The 15,089-nt window shown below is 36.0% G+C and overlaps 2 long non-coding RNA genes across 2 annotated transcripts in view; one reads left to right on the top strand and one right to left on the bottom strand.

Annotated features, from left to right (window-relative positions):
• LOC106871824 (uncharacterized) overlaps positions 1-7,108 on the bottom strand; it is a 7,151-nt gene extending 43 nt beyond the window's left edge. Inside the window, exons 1-5 of the long non-coding RNA XR_001409701.3 lie at positions 6,596-7,108; positions 4,943-5,811; positions 4,325-4,403; positions 2,893-3,016; positions 1-335 (exon numbers count right to left, since the gene is read on the bottom strand). The exon at positions 1-335 is cut by the window's left edge and continues 43 nt beyond it. This is a non-coding gene — a long non-coding RNA (uncharacterized LOC106871824). The remainder of the gene's footprint in view (positions 336-2,892; positions 3,017-4,324; positions 4,404-4,942; positions 5,812-6,595) is intronic.
• Positions 5,041-15,089, top strand: part of LOC106871825 (uncharacterized) — a 91,625-nt gene continuing 81,576 nt past the window's right edge. The window contains exon 1 of the long non-coding RNA XR_001409702.3: positions 5,041-5,165. This is a non-coding gene — a long non-coding RNA (uncharacterized LOC106871825). The remainder of the gene's footprint in view (positions 5,166-15,089) is intronic.

The following is a 15,089-nucleotide window of genomic DNA, read 5'->3' as shown; positions in this document are numbered from 1 at the left end:
ACAAACACAGGAGCCTCTGTATGTTCATTCAATGTGCTAGAAACAGCAGCTAAATTGCTTTCAACTCATATCTTACTGTCTTCAAACAGGAAAGACACATTAGATGTTGTCTTGAATATATCCTTGAGAATAAGATGGGATGATAAAAGCCAGAAGTCTTTGATTACAGTTTAGCTTGGTCAGAGCTGAGCTGGATCTAAAAATAGCAATATATGTTGTTGTTGACATACGTCATAAAATTACAATTTCCTTTCAGACTCATACTTGATTGGAATGTGTGTAATGTCACGCTTTCTGAGTCCAGCCTTACAGGATGGTCTTAATTCTTGGATCTTCTGAAATTGATACAATAAGTATGATTAATAAAATCATAATGAATAAAATTTATTGCATTTCTATAGATGAAATAAATAAGTGTTTGTGGTTACAAAGCCATACCTGACATCTGAATATAATGTATTGAAATTTATGTAAGATATGATGTATTCTTTTCTAAAATTGTAGTATAAATCACACACTCTTCTCCCAAACTGATGACAATAGAAAGTAGACACGATACAAATGCATTACATAATGGCACAAGTTTGATGACTGGTTATACATGTTCATAAATTACAAATACAGCATAAATTGTGAATTAATTACAAACTCATACCTGTTCACATACAGTTTTTGTAGAGCAGTGCTTATCAAAAAGCTCAACACACACACACATATATATATGTATGTATACATATATATATATATATATATATATATATATATATGTATACGTACATACATCATATCATCATCATCATCCAGTGTTTTAAGTCCCAGGTTTTCTCCCTGTTAAGGGAAGGGAATAGCACTCTGTACTGAGACTCAATTTCTAGCAGGTGTAGTTGTGTGGTAAGAAACTTGCTTCCTTTAAGGCGGTGAGCTGGCAGAAACGTTAGGACGCCGGGCAAAATGCTTAGCAGTATTTCGTCTACCGCTACGTTCTGAGTTCAAATTCCACCGAGGTCAACTTTGCCTTTCATCCTTTCGGGGTCGATTAAATAAGTACCAGTTATGCACTGGGGTTGATATAATCGACTTAATCCATTTGTCTGTCCTTGTTTGTCCCCTCTGTGTGTAGCCCCTTGTTGGCAGTAAAGAAATAAGAAACTTGCTTCCTAACCATATGGTCTTGGAATCAGTCCCACTGCGCGGAACTTTGGGCAAGTGTCTGCTACTATAAGCTCCAGGCAATCATGCAGAGACTCATTTGTTGGCTCCAGGTAGACACAAACTGAAAGAAGTTCATCATATATATATATATATATATACACACACACACACACATATATAATTTCTAGTTGTGTTCTTTATTCTCCCCTCCAACTATCTATGACTCCTGATAACTAATGATGTAAATTTTGTATTATTTGATTCTCTGTCTGAAGAATTTCGGATCTTTTTTAAAACGGGGGCCACATTTTTCATTAATGTTTTACGTAGTGTTTTTGGTACCGAAAGACTTTCAAACTTCGTATACTTATCTATTTTGTGTTATAGAACAGAAAAATATTTTTGTATTCGAATTTATTTCATGTAAAAAATTGTCCTATTTCGATAATTTCAACCAATCACTGACGTCCATTCAGCCGATATACATTAAGTGCCGACTACATAAACAAACAATTCTTCGTTTTATTTGCTTTTTTCATTTTAAATTTGCTTTAACTCTAACCCTAACCCTAGGGTTAGGGTTAGGGTTAGGGTTAGGGTTAATTGTTTCAGAATCGTTTGTTTATGTAGTCGGCACTTAATGTATATCGGCTGAATGGACGTCAGTGATTGGTTGAAATTACAGAAATACGACAACTTTAACATGGAATAATTTATGGATTTTTTTTTTTTTTTTAAGAAGACTAAGAGAAAAAGATGTTTTATATGACACATTCTACCAGTGTTCCAAGTTTCAAAGTGTTTCGTTAATGAAAAATGTGGCCCCCGTTTTAAAAAAGATCCAGAATTTCAAATAGATATCTTACATGTTTCTCCTACATGTACAATTTTGTAACTCCTATTAGTAAATGTAATGGTGAATTTTTTTTCCAACCTCCTGTTTTGATATTTACTGTGCAAAAAATATTTTGCAGTATTTTTCAACTCTTATGCATTCCTCCCACAAATATGACATCTACATACAATTTTGGAGTACTGAATAAGCAGATGTACATTAAGAAAGCACAACCTGAATTATAATCCTATCTATGTGTGTGCATGTTTGACCCCCACCATCACTTGAGTAGTGTCGGTTTGTTTATGTTCCCTTAGCCTAGCAGTTTGACAAATCATTAGTACCAGACTTTAAAAATAAGTATCAGGAGTCAATTTGTTCGACTAAGCCCTTCAAGTAGTGCCCCAGTCCAATGACAAACAAGTAAAAGTTAAATAAAAGATAAAACAAAGGCTGATTGTAACATTTGTGTGTACATTGGAAATAACGGGCATAAAAATTTTCTGCGGAGTGGTGTCAACTTTAAGGTTGTTCCGGGTGAAATTTATAGTTTAGCGTATGTGAAATGACCTCTTCATTGAAGGTTTCTAGATAAACAGAAATACCTAATAAAATCAATATGTATCATCTTTCTTACTGTTTCTTTTGTCTCTTCATTGATTGTATGTTTTTATTATTTTTCTTTAATTTGTTATATTAATATATTTGTCTGCATGTGTTTATTTTATGCGTATTTCAGTATTATGCATACCTGTCATGTATTTGTGTACATCATTAATATGTGTGTGTGTGAAAAGGGGGCGTGTCTCCAAAATTTCAAAGTTGAGTAACGTTTTCATGCTTGGATTTGTAAACTATACAAATAACACTGGTCTACAAAGAATTTGTCTGAAGAAAAAGAATACCTGTATCTTATATGTTTTTGCATGCAGAATTCAAAAGTTATTTCAAATTATCTGTAGTAAATTCACATATTCCATTCACTTTCATAATGCCAGGAAACTGTATAAACATTGCAAACAACTTTTGCTATATATGAAAAATATGTAAAATATTAAGACAATTGACAAAAAATATTTAGAATAAAATTCTAATTGATAAATATAAATTTTTACTAAAACAAAACACACGGCTGAAGTAAATCTCGTGGTGTGAAGAATCAACACAACATGAGGGTGAAACAACACAACGTGCGTTTGTCATGGTAACAAGCTGTTAATGCCTCGCTGTCTATTGATTGGCTAAAATAACCCAAATTTCCCAACTTTAATTCCAAATAACATCAGATTCTTTAATTTACGAGATAAAGTAATTGGTTGATCGTAATCAAAATTCAGAGTTGCATCGATACGCCAAAACTGAAAGCAATCTGAGCAAAATTAAAGGGGCTCATTTTGCGAGTGAAAAAGACTAGATACAGGGGTTGTCCCAAGACATGCTCAGAGGGAAATTAAAATTCAAAAAGAAATGAATTAAAGAAACAGAGTGGCTTAACATTTTTATATTTGTATGAATTCTCGTGTGTAGAATACAAATTCGCAAAATGTTTCTGAAAATTCGAAAAATAAAACTGGGTTATATGGGCATAATTCCGCTCTTTTATCATAGAATGTACAGCCATTGTTGGTATAGCAAAAGAGTGCGAAATTAAAATGTAAAAAAATAAAATCAAAGTTGTTGGGTGTCAAAAATACAAAGTAAATTAAGTGGGGTACAAAACTACTAGCACCGAAAAACTAAACAGTGGATAGGACAGTGGTTCCCAACCTGTGATCCGCAAGGATAGTACTGGGGATCCGTGAACTAAATTCAAAATTTCATATAAGCATATTAAAAGGAGTCCGAGGGAAAACTCATTTAAATAAAAGGGGTCCTTGGTAGTGAAAAGGTTGGGAACCACTGGTGTAGGATAAGCCTTTGAACTTTGAGGCGGGTTTGTTTGAATTCCTTTGGAGAGGACATTATTAAATCTATAGAATTTCTGAAGATGTTTTAATATTTACATTTGCTTTGCTAAAAAAAAAAAAATCGAACATTTTTCAATGGGCTGTATATATTCAATTAGTAACAATATAGACAGAAAACACAGGCTAGAAGTTTTAAACAATCATTTCTCCTAAAAAATGTCCCGCTTGCTTTTCAGGTTACAATTTGATTCCTTCTATCTATTTATATCCGAGAATCCACTTTAAAGTCACATCCTACTAAACAGACCATCCTTAATCTCGAATATTTCCGTCCAATTTCTTATGTGGTGTCGTAAAGAAACAAAGCTGAAAGTCATTAACAGTGGGCGACCGACATATTAATATACTGCATTAAAAATAGCAAACTTACCATAAGACATTTAACTGACACCAATCCCATTAGTTTTATTTGATTGTCAGGTGACTTGATCAGAGATGGTGTACCGAAACTGAAACAGTCATGTTAAAAACATTAAAAAAAACACATATAGCATTGTATTTTATTGTGTATAGTCTCAAAAGTTACGTTATAATAACAGAACCCAGGGAAAATGTCACAAGTAAACAAAACTAGTTTAATGTTTTTATTTTGTTTCTTATTTTACATAAGATTGTATATAAGTGACTATTTTCAAACACTTGTTATGTCATGAATTGTGTTGTCATTGTGTATGTCTTGGTACTAAACTTGAATATTTAATTCCTATAACTATTATTGATAGAATTTAAAGGAAATAGACATTTTTTTCGTGTGACTTTATTCCCGTTTACCATAATTCCTCCTGGTCGACTTGATCCATGCTTATTTTACTTCCCTTGAATTCATGAACGTCACAAATTGCCCCAAGTAATATGCGACCTTTGTGCTTACGTAATTAAATACTGAGACAAATAAAAATTTCCTCTTATTTTTATATCTTTTAATAAAAATTGTCAGAATAAAGTGAGCATGAGTGAACATGAGAAAACAGCTAAAGAAAAACCTTACCGTTTCCGTGAAAATAGCAATTAGCATAAATATTACTCTACGGGTAGATATCGATCAAATTATTTCTCCTTAAGTCATTTAAGTTCAAAACTTGCAAGTATAACTGTCCCAAGCGAACACTTAAAACATTTGACTAAATATTACAAAAATATTTGAAAAATTTGGAACGCCGCATATTTTACATACGGACGGAATCGAGAGCTTTCGAATTGTTCTGTTTTCTGTAAGTATATGTATTCTTTGGCCACTACATGATCAGTTTCACAATGTTCTTCCATCTACACAGTCAGGTGGGAGGACTTAACCGCCTCCAGAGTTGGGGGAAAATATCTCGAGCAGCTGACATGGGAATTTAGGAATATTGAACTCGTGGTCGATGCTGTTGCTTAGCCACAGGTCAGTTCTGATCGATCGATCAGAATTATGATTGAAGACGTTCTAGCTGTGACCATCTGTCTTTTTTTTTCTTCTTTGGAAATCCAGGATATTATCAAGTGTGTCCTTTCTTGAGCTATCAGAGTTAGATTTAAAGGCGATTCAGCTGCTATTTCTAGCAGGTTGATTGACCATGTTCAGGTTTTGTCGGGAAATACCGAAGTAAGGAATAAAGGCGCATCGCCTTGGATTAGAACTCCACGCGAGGACGTGTATGTTAGGGGTATTCGAGATAGAGGTTGTTGCATTTTTAAACTCGACCCAAAAAGGTTGTACTTTTCTTTTTATTCTTCCGTTAAGTATGATGGTAGTGAGGTGAGTACCGATATAATCGACTAATACACTTCTCTTAGCCCAGTTTTCGTGTCTTTATTCTTATGTAAGAAATTGTGGTGTCATATAGTCCGGGTTCCGTTGAAAGTGAAAGTATTTTCCTACAAAACGAAATCATTTAAAAAAAAAACAGATGTAAAAATAATGACTCATACTGTAAAGTATTTAGTGTGTGACATTGTTATTACATTTCTAATTAAAGTATGCAAAACATGACTATTATCTACTCAAATATAGAAGAGAAACTGATTAACAGTAAATACACGAGACATTTTATGCAAAATTATGGTCTTCTTCGACGCATTTGACTTTGTTCTAGTAATGGTAAAAATATGAAGCTCAGTAAAGACCTGCATCATATATATGAGATACCTATGAAGTGTATGAAAAAAGATTGGTAATTTTTCAGATTAACACCCACACGATCTTCACCAGGGTGTTGGGATTAGAGTTTAAGTTCAGGGTTAGGTTTTAGGGTTTGGGTTAGGGAATTCCGACCCTAACCGTAACCCTAAGCCTAAACATTAACCCTAACCCTAACCTCAAAACCCTAACCCTGACCCTAAAACTCTAACCCTAACACCCTAGTGAAGATCGTGCGGGTGTTAATCTGAAAAATTACCAGAAGATTATCTCAAGTAGTCATTACGAATACATCTTTTCAAGGAGAACGATCTCTTTTGCTAGTCACCAAGCTCATGCATTATTGGACGTACACAGCAAGCATTAAATTTTTTTCTTTATTGTCCACAAGGGGCCGACAAAGAGGGGACAAACAAACATATGTGGGGACATAGAACAAATTGGAAAAAAATAAAACGTATGATATAAATGAATGTTAATGAAAATGAGCTACTTGCCCCACCTCCAAGCAGTATCACTTACTTCCTTTTTATCCTTTGACTCCTGAGTTTCTCAAAATGTCTATACCATAGCTCTTCGTACTGTATGTTGTCTGGTACTCCCTTTATGTCACCGTTTACCTTCCAACACTTAAATCCAGCCTTGTATCTATCTCCTTTTTACGTCGCTCTGACACCAAAACACATGCGTGCCATCCCTCAAAGTTCATTCTTCCCTCCAAATTAACAAACCTTATATCCTTCCATTTTGTCGTTTTGTTCACCAGTTACATGTCCACTCCTTCGTACATCATGCATAACCATATTCATGGGAGGGGGAGTTTGTAAGTTTTACTGTATCTGTGTCTCTTTTTTCTATTTGTTTTGTGTCGGAGGGGAATGGGTGGGTGTGGCGTCTGCGAGGGGGTGGAGGTATGTGTGGGGTGGGTGCGGGTTGGGGTTTCCATTCATCCTGACTTTCTTTCTCTTCCTGGTTTCTTTCTTTTGCCATCTACCACCGTTCTTCATTCATCTTTATTTCCTCTTCCACCTTCTCCAGTTCTTTCCCCGGCTTCCTCCTGGCTTCTCTTAGTCTGTGAAGGGCAGTCCTCTCTAATGTGGTCCTTTTGGCCTCATTTGAAGCAAGGTGGGATTCTGCCCTCCATCCAGACTCTTAACACCGCATCTCCTATGGTGACTGTTTCTGCCACTTTTTCCCAATTTTCTGTTGTACTTTGCACAATTACATCTAATATTTGGCCCTTCCAGTTTGTAGTCTCTGTCATCGTGTCTTGGAGGATGGCCACCACTTTTTCGCTTCCCAGAAGCACAGCCACCGCCAACCAAGCCACATCTATTTCAGGTGAGATTCCCTCCACCCTAACCCTGGAAGTCCTTCTTCCAAGGTACATGGGTAAGAGGACCACTCTTTCTGTCCTTACTGGGGTTACCGAATGTTCTTTAGCCTTTCTTGCCATTTAAAAATGTACTTCTATGGTTCCGTAACGGCTTCCTCTGGCAAGGTATGTTATAGCTTGCCAGACTGACCTCAATGCCTTTTCGACTGTTTTCGGCGATACATTGTCAATCCTTTTCTCTTCCACCGAAAAAACCTTGTATACAATTATTTTTTTCTTCCATGCTTCTCAGTACTCCAAGGGGTGGTGACAACTTTACGTCAGTGAAGAAACTTTTGTGCAGTTTTTCAACCTGCCAGAGATATCAGTCAAATCTCCCTCAAATCATACCTCCTGTGTATTTTCAATTTCAAAAATTATTCTATTTTAGAACCTAAACTATGGTATCCCTTAAGCAGTATGTGGAAATTTGGGCTAGTATTTTTCATTATTGATCTCGTATAATTCCAAGTCTTTGTGATTGAAATCGGATAGGAAGTCTAGTGGATGGCTTGTGCTTTCAATTCAAACATTCAGCTTTAAATCTGACGCGCTGATTTCGGCCCAACTCAGCCACCAACACATCAATTTAACAAGTAGTCCAATTTATCGAACACTTGGGACTGCATAGAATTTTGAACAAATATCTTATACTATGGCCCTGTGTCGTCCCACGCTTTGTGAGTGAAATTGGTAAATGGAAACTGTGTGAAGCCAGATGGATGAACTGTACATGTAATTCAAATGTTCATCCTTATCACATGAGTCACACTGATTTCGGGCCATCTGCCACTTACATGCCAATTTGACGAATAGAGAGTTCAATATACTGAATACTCACTCAGCATTGAAGCCATATTAGATAATGCAGTCGTCATGGCACTCCCTCAGTTACGACGACGAGGGTTCCAGTTGATTCGATCAACGGAACAGCCTGCTCGTGAAATTAAAGTGCAAGTGGCTGAGCACTCTACAGACATGTGTACCCTTAACGTAGTTCTCAAGGACATTCAGCATGACACAGAGTGTGACAAGGCCGGCCCTTTGAAATACAGGTACAACAGAAACAGTGAGAGAAAGTTGTGGTGAAAGAGTACAGCAGTGTTAACCACCACTCCCTGCTGGAACCTCGTGGAGCTTTAGGTGTTTTCGCTCAATAAACACTCACAACACCCGGTCTTGGAATCGAAATCGCGATCCTACGACCATGAGTGCGCTTCAAACCACTGGGCCATTGCGCCTCCACTAAAGTAGTCATAGATATACTTAAAAGGCGATTTTGTTTCTGCTAAAATGTCTTCAATCAAGGGTGACGTGAACTAAAATAGGAATATATTTAAAAATTGTAGTTTCTGTATAAAAGAAATGTTTCAAGCTGTATGAAATTTACCTGTTATTCATTTGAAATCTGACCAGACCATAAAAAGTAATCTACAAGATTCTGATAAAAATGAAACCCTCGGGATAATAAATACTTTGCTAAAATTATCAAGTTACTATAGTGATTATCATGTAATAGTGTGAACGGAAAAGCGTATTATTGAGCAATTATATATCCAAAACATAATAATGTTCTATTCATTAAATACACATATTGTTTGTTCCTAATTACACCAGTTCATAATAATCAATCTATGTCTGACAAAATAGAAGTAATAAGTGTATTTAATTGCCACAGTGATCGATGGTTGTGGTGGTGGTGGTGGTTGATGTTGATCCCAAGTTAAACTTGATCGAGAAGATATATTGATCAAATGCTTTCCAACTATATCTATATTTTTGTGTATCGAGTACTACATTCTCTAATGTATCCATCTCTGTTATATGACATTATGTGGTTTGAGGGAAATTTGGCTGCTATTTCTAACAGGTTAGAAACCACATTAGCTTCTTGGTTGCATGTATTTGTTGGAAGAATGACTAGGGGTGGAGGCGGAGAATTACCTTGGGACGCCTTCTATTTGAAAAGCATGTAGTTAGGTGTAATGCAAAACAATGTAGTGAGTATTAACTTCGGTGATTAATTCTGATCAAGAAATGGATGGGAAACAATTTTGAATTCCAAATTAATTTTTTAATTTTTTTTTTTTGGCTTGATACATTAAGTATATCTGCCCCCCATTTGACTGTATGTTTTTTCATGCAAAATACATCCTTAGGTAATTTCCCCACAGACCTAAGCTACAAAATCGGTCAATGATTATTCACCCAAAACTTTTATATTTCTCATTCATCTAGGATCTGCTAAGTACTCTAAAAAAGGCTTAATGAGACTAAAACATGCCCGGAGTTCCTGCATTACATGCCAATGATCAGACTTACCCCCACTGAATGTGTCTGGTCAACCCTAAGCCTTAATCTTAACCCTAACCCTAAAACTTAACCCTAGATGCTAACCCAAAACTCTAATCCTAATCTTCATCAAGATTAAATCATTTTACAGCATAGACTATAGATATTGTGGTAGACCACATGCTAAAATAGCATCTTTCTTTTAATTACTCTTTTACTCTTTTACTTGTTTCAGTCATTTGACTGCGGCCATGCTGGAGCACCACCTTTAGTCGATCAAATCGACCCCGGGACTTATTCTTTGTAAGCCTAGTACTTATTCTATCGGTCTCTTTTGCCGAACCGCTAGGTGACAGGGACATAAACACACCAGCATCGGTTGTCAAGCAATGCTAGGGGGACAAACACACACACACACATATATATATACATATATATACAACGGGCTTTTTTCAGTTTCCATCTACCAAATCCACTCACAAGGCTTTGGTCAGCCCCAGGCTATAGTAGAAGACACTTGCCCAAGATGCCACGCAGTGGGACTGAACACGGAACCATGTGTTTGGTAAGCAAGCTACTTACCACACAGCCACTCCTGCGCCTGATGAAAAATATTTTAGCTCCATGTATTGTTTAGTCATTTCCCCCATACATAGAATTAGCAGCATGTATATCTGTTTTATACAAGTTTACATTGTCAAGCCATCATAAAAAAAGCCTTTGGTGATAGCACTTTGCAGACATGATTATGACACAACCTCTTTCTTCTCTTTATAAAACCAACCATTTTAACATTCACTTTTCCATGCTTGCATGAGTTAGAGGAAATTTGCTGACAAATTTTTCTAAGTCTGGATGCAATTCTTGTCACCAACATTCACCAAGCAAGGTACTATTTCATCATGGAAAACAAGAAATGAACAACATTGCTTGTATGACAGGCCCAACTATCACAATCATCACATAATTCCAAGACAAGATTAAACACACACATGCATACACAGTGGGCTTCTTTCAATTTCCAGCTACAAAATCCACTAAGAATGGTTTGGTTGACCCAGGATTATTGTAAAAGTAGTAGAAGACACTTGCTTGAGGTGCAGGAGTGAACTCAATAGGACTGAACTCAAGACCACATGGTTGGGAAGGAAGTTTCTTAACCACACAGCCATGCCTGTGCCTGTATTATATATATATATGTGTGTGTGTGTGTGCGTATACACACACAACTGGCTTCTTTCAGTTTCTGTCCATGAAATCCACTCACAAGGCTTTGTTTGACCTAGAGCTGTAGTAGAAGACATGGATCTTTTTTAAAACGGGGGCCACAGTATTTTCTTAACGAAACACTTTGAAACTTGGAACACTGGTAGAATGTGTCATATAAAACATCTTTTGGATCTTTTTTAAAACGGGGGCCACATTTTTCATTAATGTTTTACGTAGTGTTTTTGGTACCGAAAGACTTTCAAACTTCGTATACTTATCTATTTTGTGTTATAGAACAGAAAAATATTTTTGTATTCGAATTTATTTCATGTAAAAAATTGTCTTATTTCGATAATTTCAACCAATCACTGACAAGTATTCAGTTGTTTACATTTACTCCTTTGGCTGATTAAGCGATGTAAAGCGTATTTAATCTCCATACCTTCGTTTTATTTGCTTTTTTCATTTTAAATTTGCTTTAACCCTAACCCTAACCCTAGGGTTAGGGTTAGAGTTAGGGTTAGGGTTAGGATTAATTGTTTCAGAATCGTTTGTTTATGTAGTCGGCACTTAATGTATATCGGCTGAATGGACGTCAGTGATTGGTTGAAATTACAGAAATATGACAACTTTAACATGGAATAATTTATGGATTTCTTTTTTTTTAAGAAGGCTAAGAGAAAAAGATGTTTTATATGACACATTCTACCAGTGTTCCAAGTTTCAAAGTGTTTCGTTAATGAAAAATGTGGCCCCCGTTTTAAAAAAGATCCCATCTTTTTCTCTTAGTCTTCTTAAAAAAAAAAAGAAATCCCTAAATTATTCCATGTTAAAGTTGTCGTATTTCTGTAATTTCAACCAATCACTGACGTCCATTCAGCCGATATACATTAAGTGCCGACTACATAAACAAACGATTCTGAAGCAATTCTATCGGTGATAAAATTATTATTTCCTTGTCAAAAAATGGCTGAAGCATATTGGCAGTAGCTAATAAACCTTTCCATTATAGGCTAACCCTAACCCTAACCCTAACCCTAGGGTTAGGGTTAGGGTAAAACAGCAAATTTAAAAAGAAAAAAGCAAATAAAACGAAAAAAAAAAGAAAATGAAAAAAGCAAATTTAAAATGAAAAAAGCAAATAAAATGAAGCAAAAAAAAGCAAATTTAAAATGAAAAAAAGCAAATTTAACGAAGGAAAACGAACACACGTGTTATGGAGATTAAATATGCTTTACACCGCTTAATCAGCCAAAGGAGTAAATGTAAAACAACTGAATACTTGTCAGTGATTGGTTGAAATTATCGAAATAAGACAATTTTTTACATGAAATAAATTTGAATACAAAAATATTTTTCTGTTCTATAACACAAAATAGATAAGTATACGAAGTTTGAAAGTCTTTCGGTACCAAAAACACTACGTAAAACATTAATGAAAACTGTGGCCCCCCCCGTTTTAAAATAGATCCGAAGGCACTTACCCAAGGTACCATACAGTGAGATTAAACCTGGAAGTATGTGGGTGGGAATCAAGCTTCTTACCACACAGCCATGCCTGAGCATATATATATATATATATATATATATATATATATGTATGTATGTATGTATGTATGTATGTATGTATATGTATGTATGTATGTGTATGTATGTATATCAATATGCATGTGTGTGTGTGTATGATTAGTATTGTTGTTTAGAAGTGGTAGTGTCAATTGTTATTGTTATTTAATCCCAGGTCAATCTTGATCAGGTAAACCTCTGATCAACCACATTTCAGCCCAACTATCTCCATTCTTTTTGTTTAAGGGTATCTAGGATTATGTTACTTTATATGTTCTTTGCCTTTTTTAAGACAGTGAGGTTTATTTAAGGAAAACATGGCTGCTATACTTCTAACAGATTGTGCAACCACATTGATGGCTGCCTCATAAGTAGTGTTCTTTATTATTGTTATTTAAGAGTAACGGTCTGCTTGTGGTAACTGATGTAGTGGTAAATTATCAACAAATAGAATCAATGATTTCATTATGATTTCTAATTCAAATGACTTTTCCAACTGAACTAAAACCTTCTGAGATGGGCATCAGCCATTAATTAAGAAATTGTCATGAGACGTGATATCAGATAAATAATTAATAAATTACAGGACAAAAAATGATATAAATCTGACATGGTTTGCTGCTTAGATAATGTTAGCAAAAAATAGAGGAAAACAAATAGCAAGATAAGCAAGATTCTTATGTCACTGTAAACAATTAAAAATGATATGCATCATCATCATTTTAACATCCACTTTTCCATGTTTGCATGCGTCAGAGGGAATTTGCTGACAGATTTTTCTAAGTCTGGATGCATTTCCTGTCACCAACATTTACCAAGCAAGGTAATATTTCATCATGGAAAACAAGAAGATCTTCTATGTGTTTGCCTCATCTGCTGGAAAAGCAACTGGAAATCCCTCAAGACAAACCTGTTACCTTAACATAAGTAAAAAAAAATGGCAGTGAGGACACATTAGACAATATAGTTTTAGATATACTAAAACCTAAGATGGTCATGTCTGAAATGCTTTCATTATATATAAGTCTGCATGATTGGGAATGACTGGGGCTAACAATAATCATATGAAAATCACCTGGTAGAATTATATATGCAGTATATGCTGTATACAGTGGAGGCGCAATGGCCCAGTGGTTGGTTTCGATTCCCAGACCGGGCGTTTTGAGTGTTTATTGAACGGAAACACCTAAAGTTCCACGAGGCTCCAGCAGGGGATGGTGGCGAACCCTGCTGTACTCTTTCACCACAACTTTCTTTCACGCTTTCTTCCTGTTTCTGTTGTACCTGTATTTCAAAGGACTAGCCTTGTCACACTCTGTGTCACGCTGAATCTCCCTGAGAACTATGTCTGTGGAGTGCTCAGCCACTTGCATGTTAATTTCACGAGCAGGCTGTTCCGTTGAATGGATCCAACTGGAACCCTCGTTGTCGTAACCGACGGAGTGCTGTATACATATTAAGTATGTAAGCTATGTCTACTTTAGAGCATAGACCCTTTTAAGTTTTCGAACTAAGTATCTTTTATTGTATACTTGTTTCAGCTATTGGACTGTGGCTATGTTGGGGCACTGCCTTGTAGTATTTAGTCATGCAAATTGACCACAATACTTATTTTTTAAACCTGATATTTATTCTATTGATTTCCTTTGCTGAACTTCTACTCTATGGGGATGTAAACAAACCAACACCACTACATTATGGGGACATAAGCAAACCAACAAACATAGCACAAGCATGATCACACACACACACACACACACACATACACACACACACACACACACACACATCTTTATTATTCTTAAACAAGAATATAGGCGCAGGAGTGGCTGTGTGGTAAGTAGCTTGCTTACCAACCACATGGTTCCGTGTTCACTCCCACTGCTTGGCACCTTGGGCAAGTGTCTTCTACTATAGCCTCGGGCCGACCAAAGCCTTGTGAGTGGATTTGGTAGACGGAAACTGAAAGAAGCCTATCGTATATATGTATATATATATATGTGTATGTGTGTGTTTGTGTGTCTGTTTGTCCCTCCAACATCGCTTGACAACCGATGGTGGTGTGTTTATGTCCCCGTAACTTAGCGGTTCGGGAAAGGGACCGATAGAATAAGTACTAGGCTTCCAAAGAATAAGTCCTGGGGTCGATTTGCTTGACTAAAGGCGGTGCTCCAGCATGGCCGCAGTCAAATGACTGAAACAAGTAAAAGAGTAATATTGTTTGATTATGACTTTGAAGTTTTGGCTAGTTAAGCCATTGTAGGACTGCTGACAATGGTTTATCTGGCCAAAAATTCGAAGTCACTGTCAGCAACATTCTCGTTTAAGAATGATAAATTTATATTGTAGTAAAGTATAAAGTAACCCATCAGATTAATGTAAAATTGTTTTTATTGTCACTGAACATAAAAACAAACATTAATATAAATATATATCTCTTTTACTCTTTTACTTGTTTCAGTCTTTTGACTGTGGCCATGCTGGAGCACCGCCTTTTTAGTCGAGCAAATTGACCCCAGGACTTTTTCTTTAGAAGCTTAGTACTTATTCTATCGGTCTCTTTTTGCCGAACCG

This window comes from Octopus bimaculoides, chromosome 4 (genome assembly GCF_046866305.1).
Source record: "Octopus bimaculoides isolate indiv1 chromosome 4, ASM4686630v1, whole genome shotgun sequence".
NCBI lineage: Eukaryota > Metazoa > Mollusca > Cephalopoda > Octopoda > Octopodidae > Octopus > Octopus bimaculoides.
Note: the sequence above shows the minus strand (reverse complement) of the source record. Positions and strands in the feature narration are given on the sequence as shown.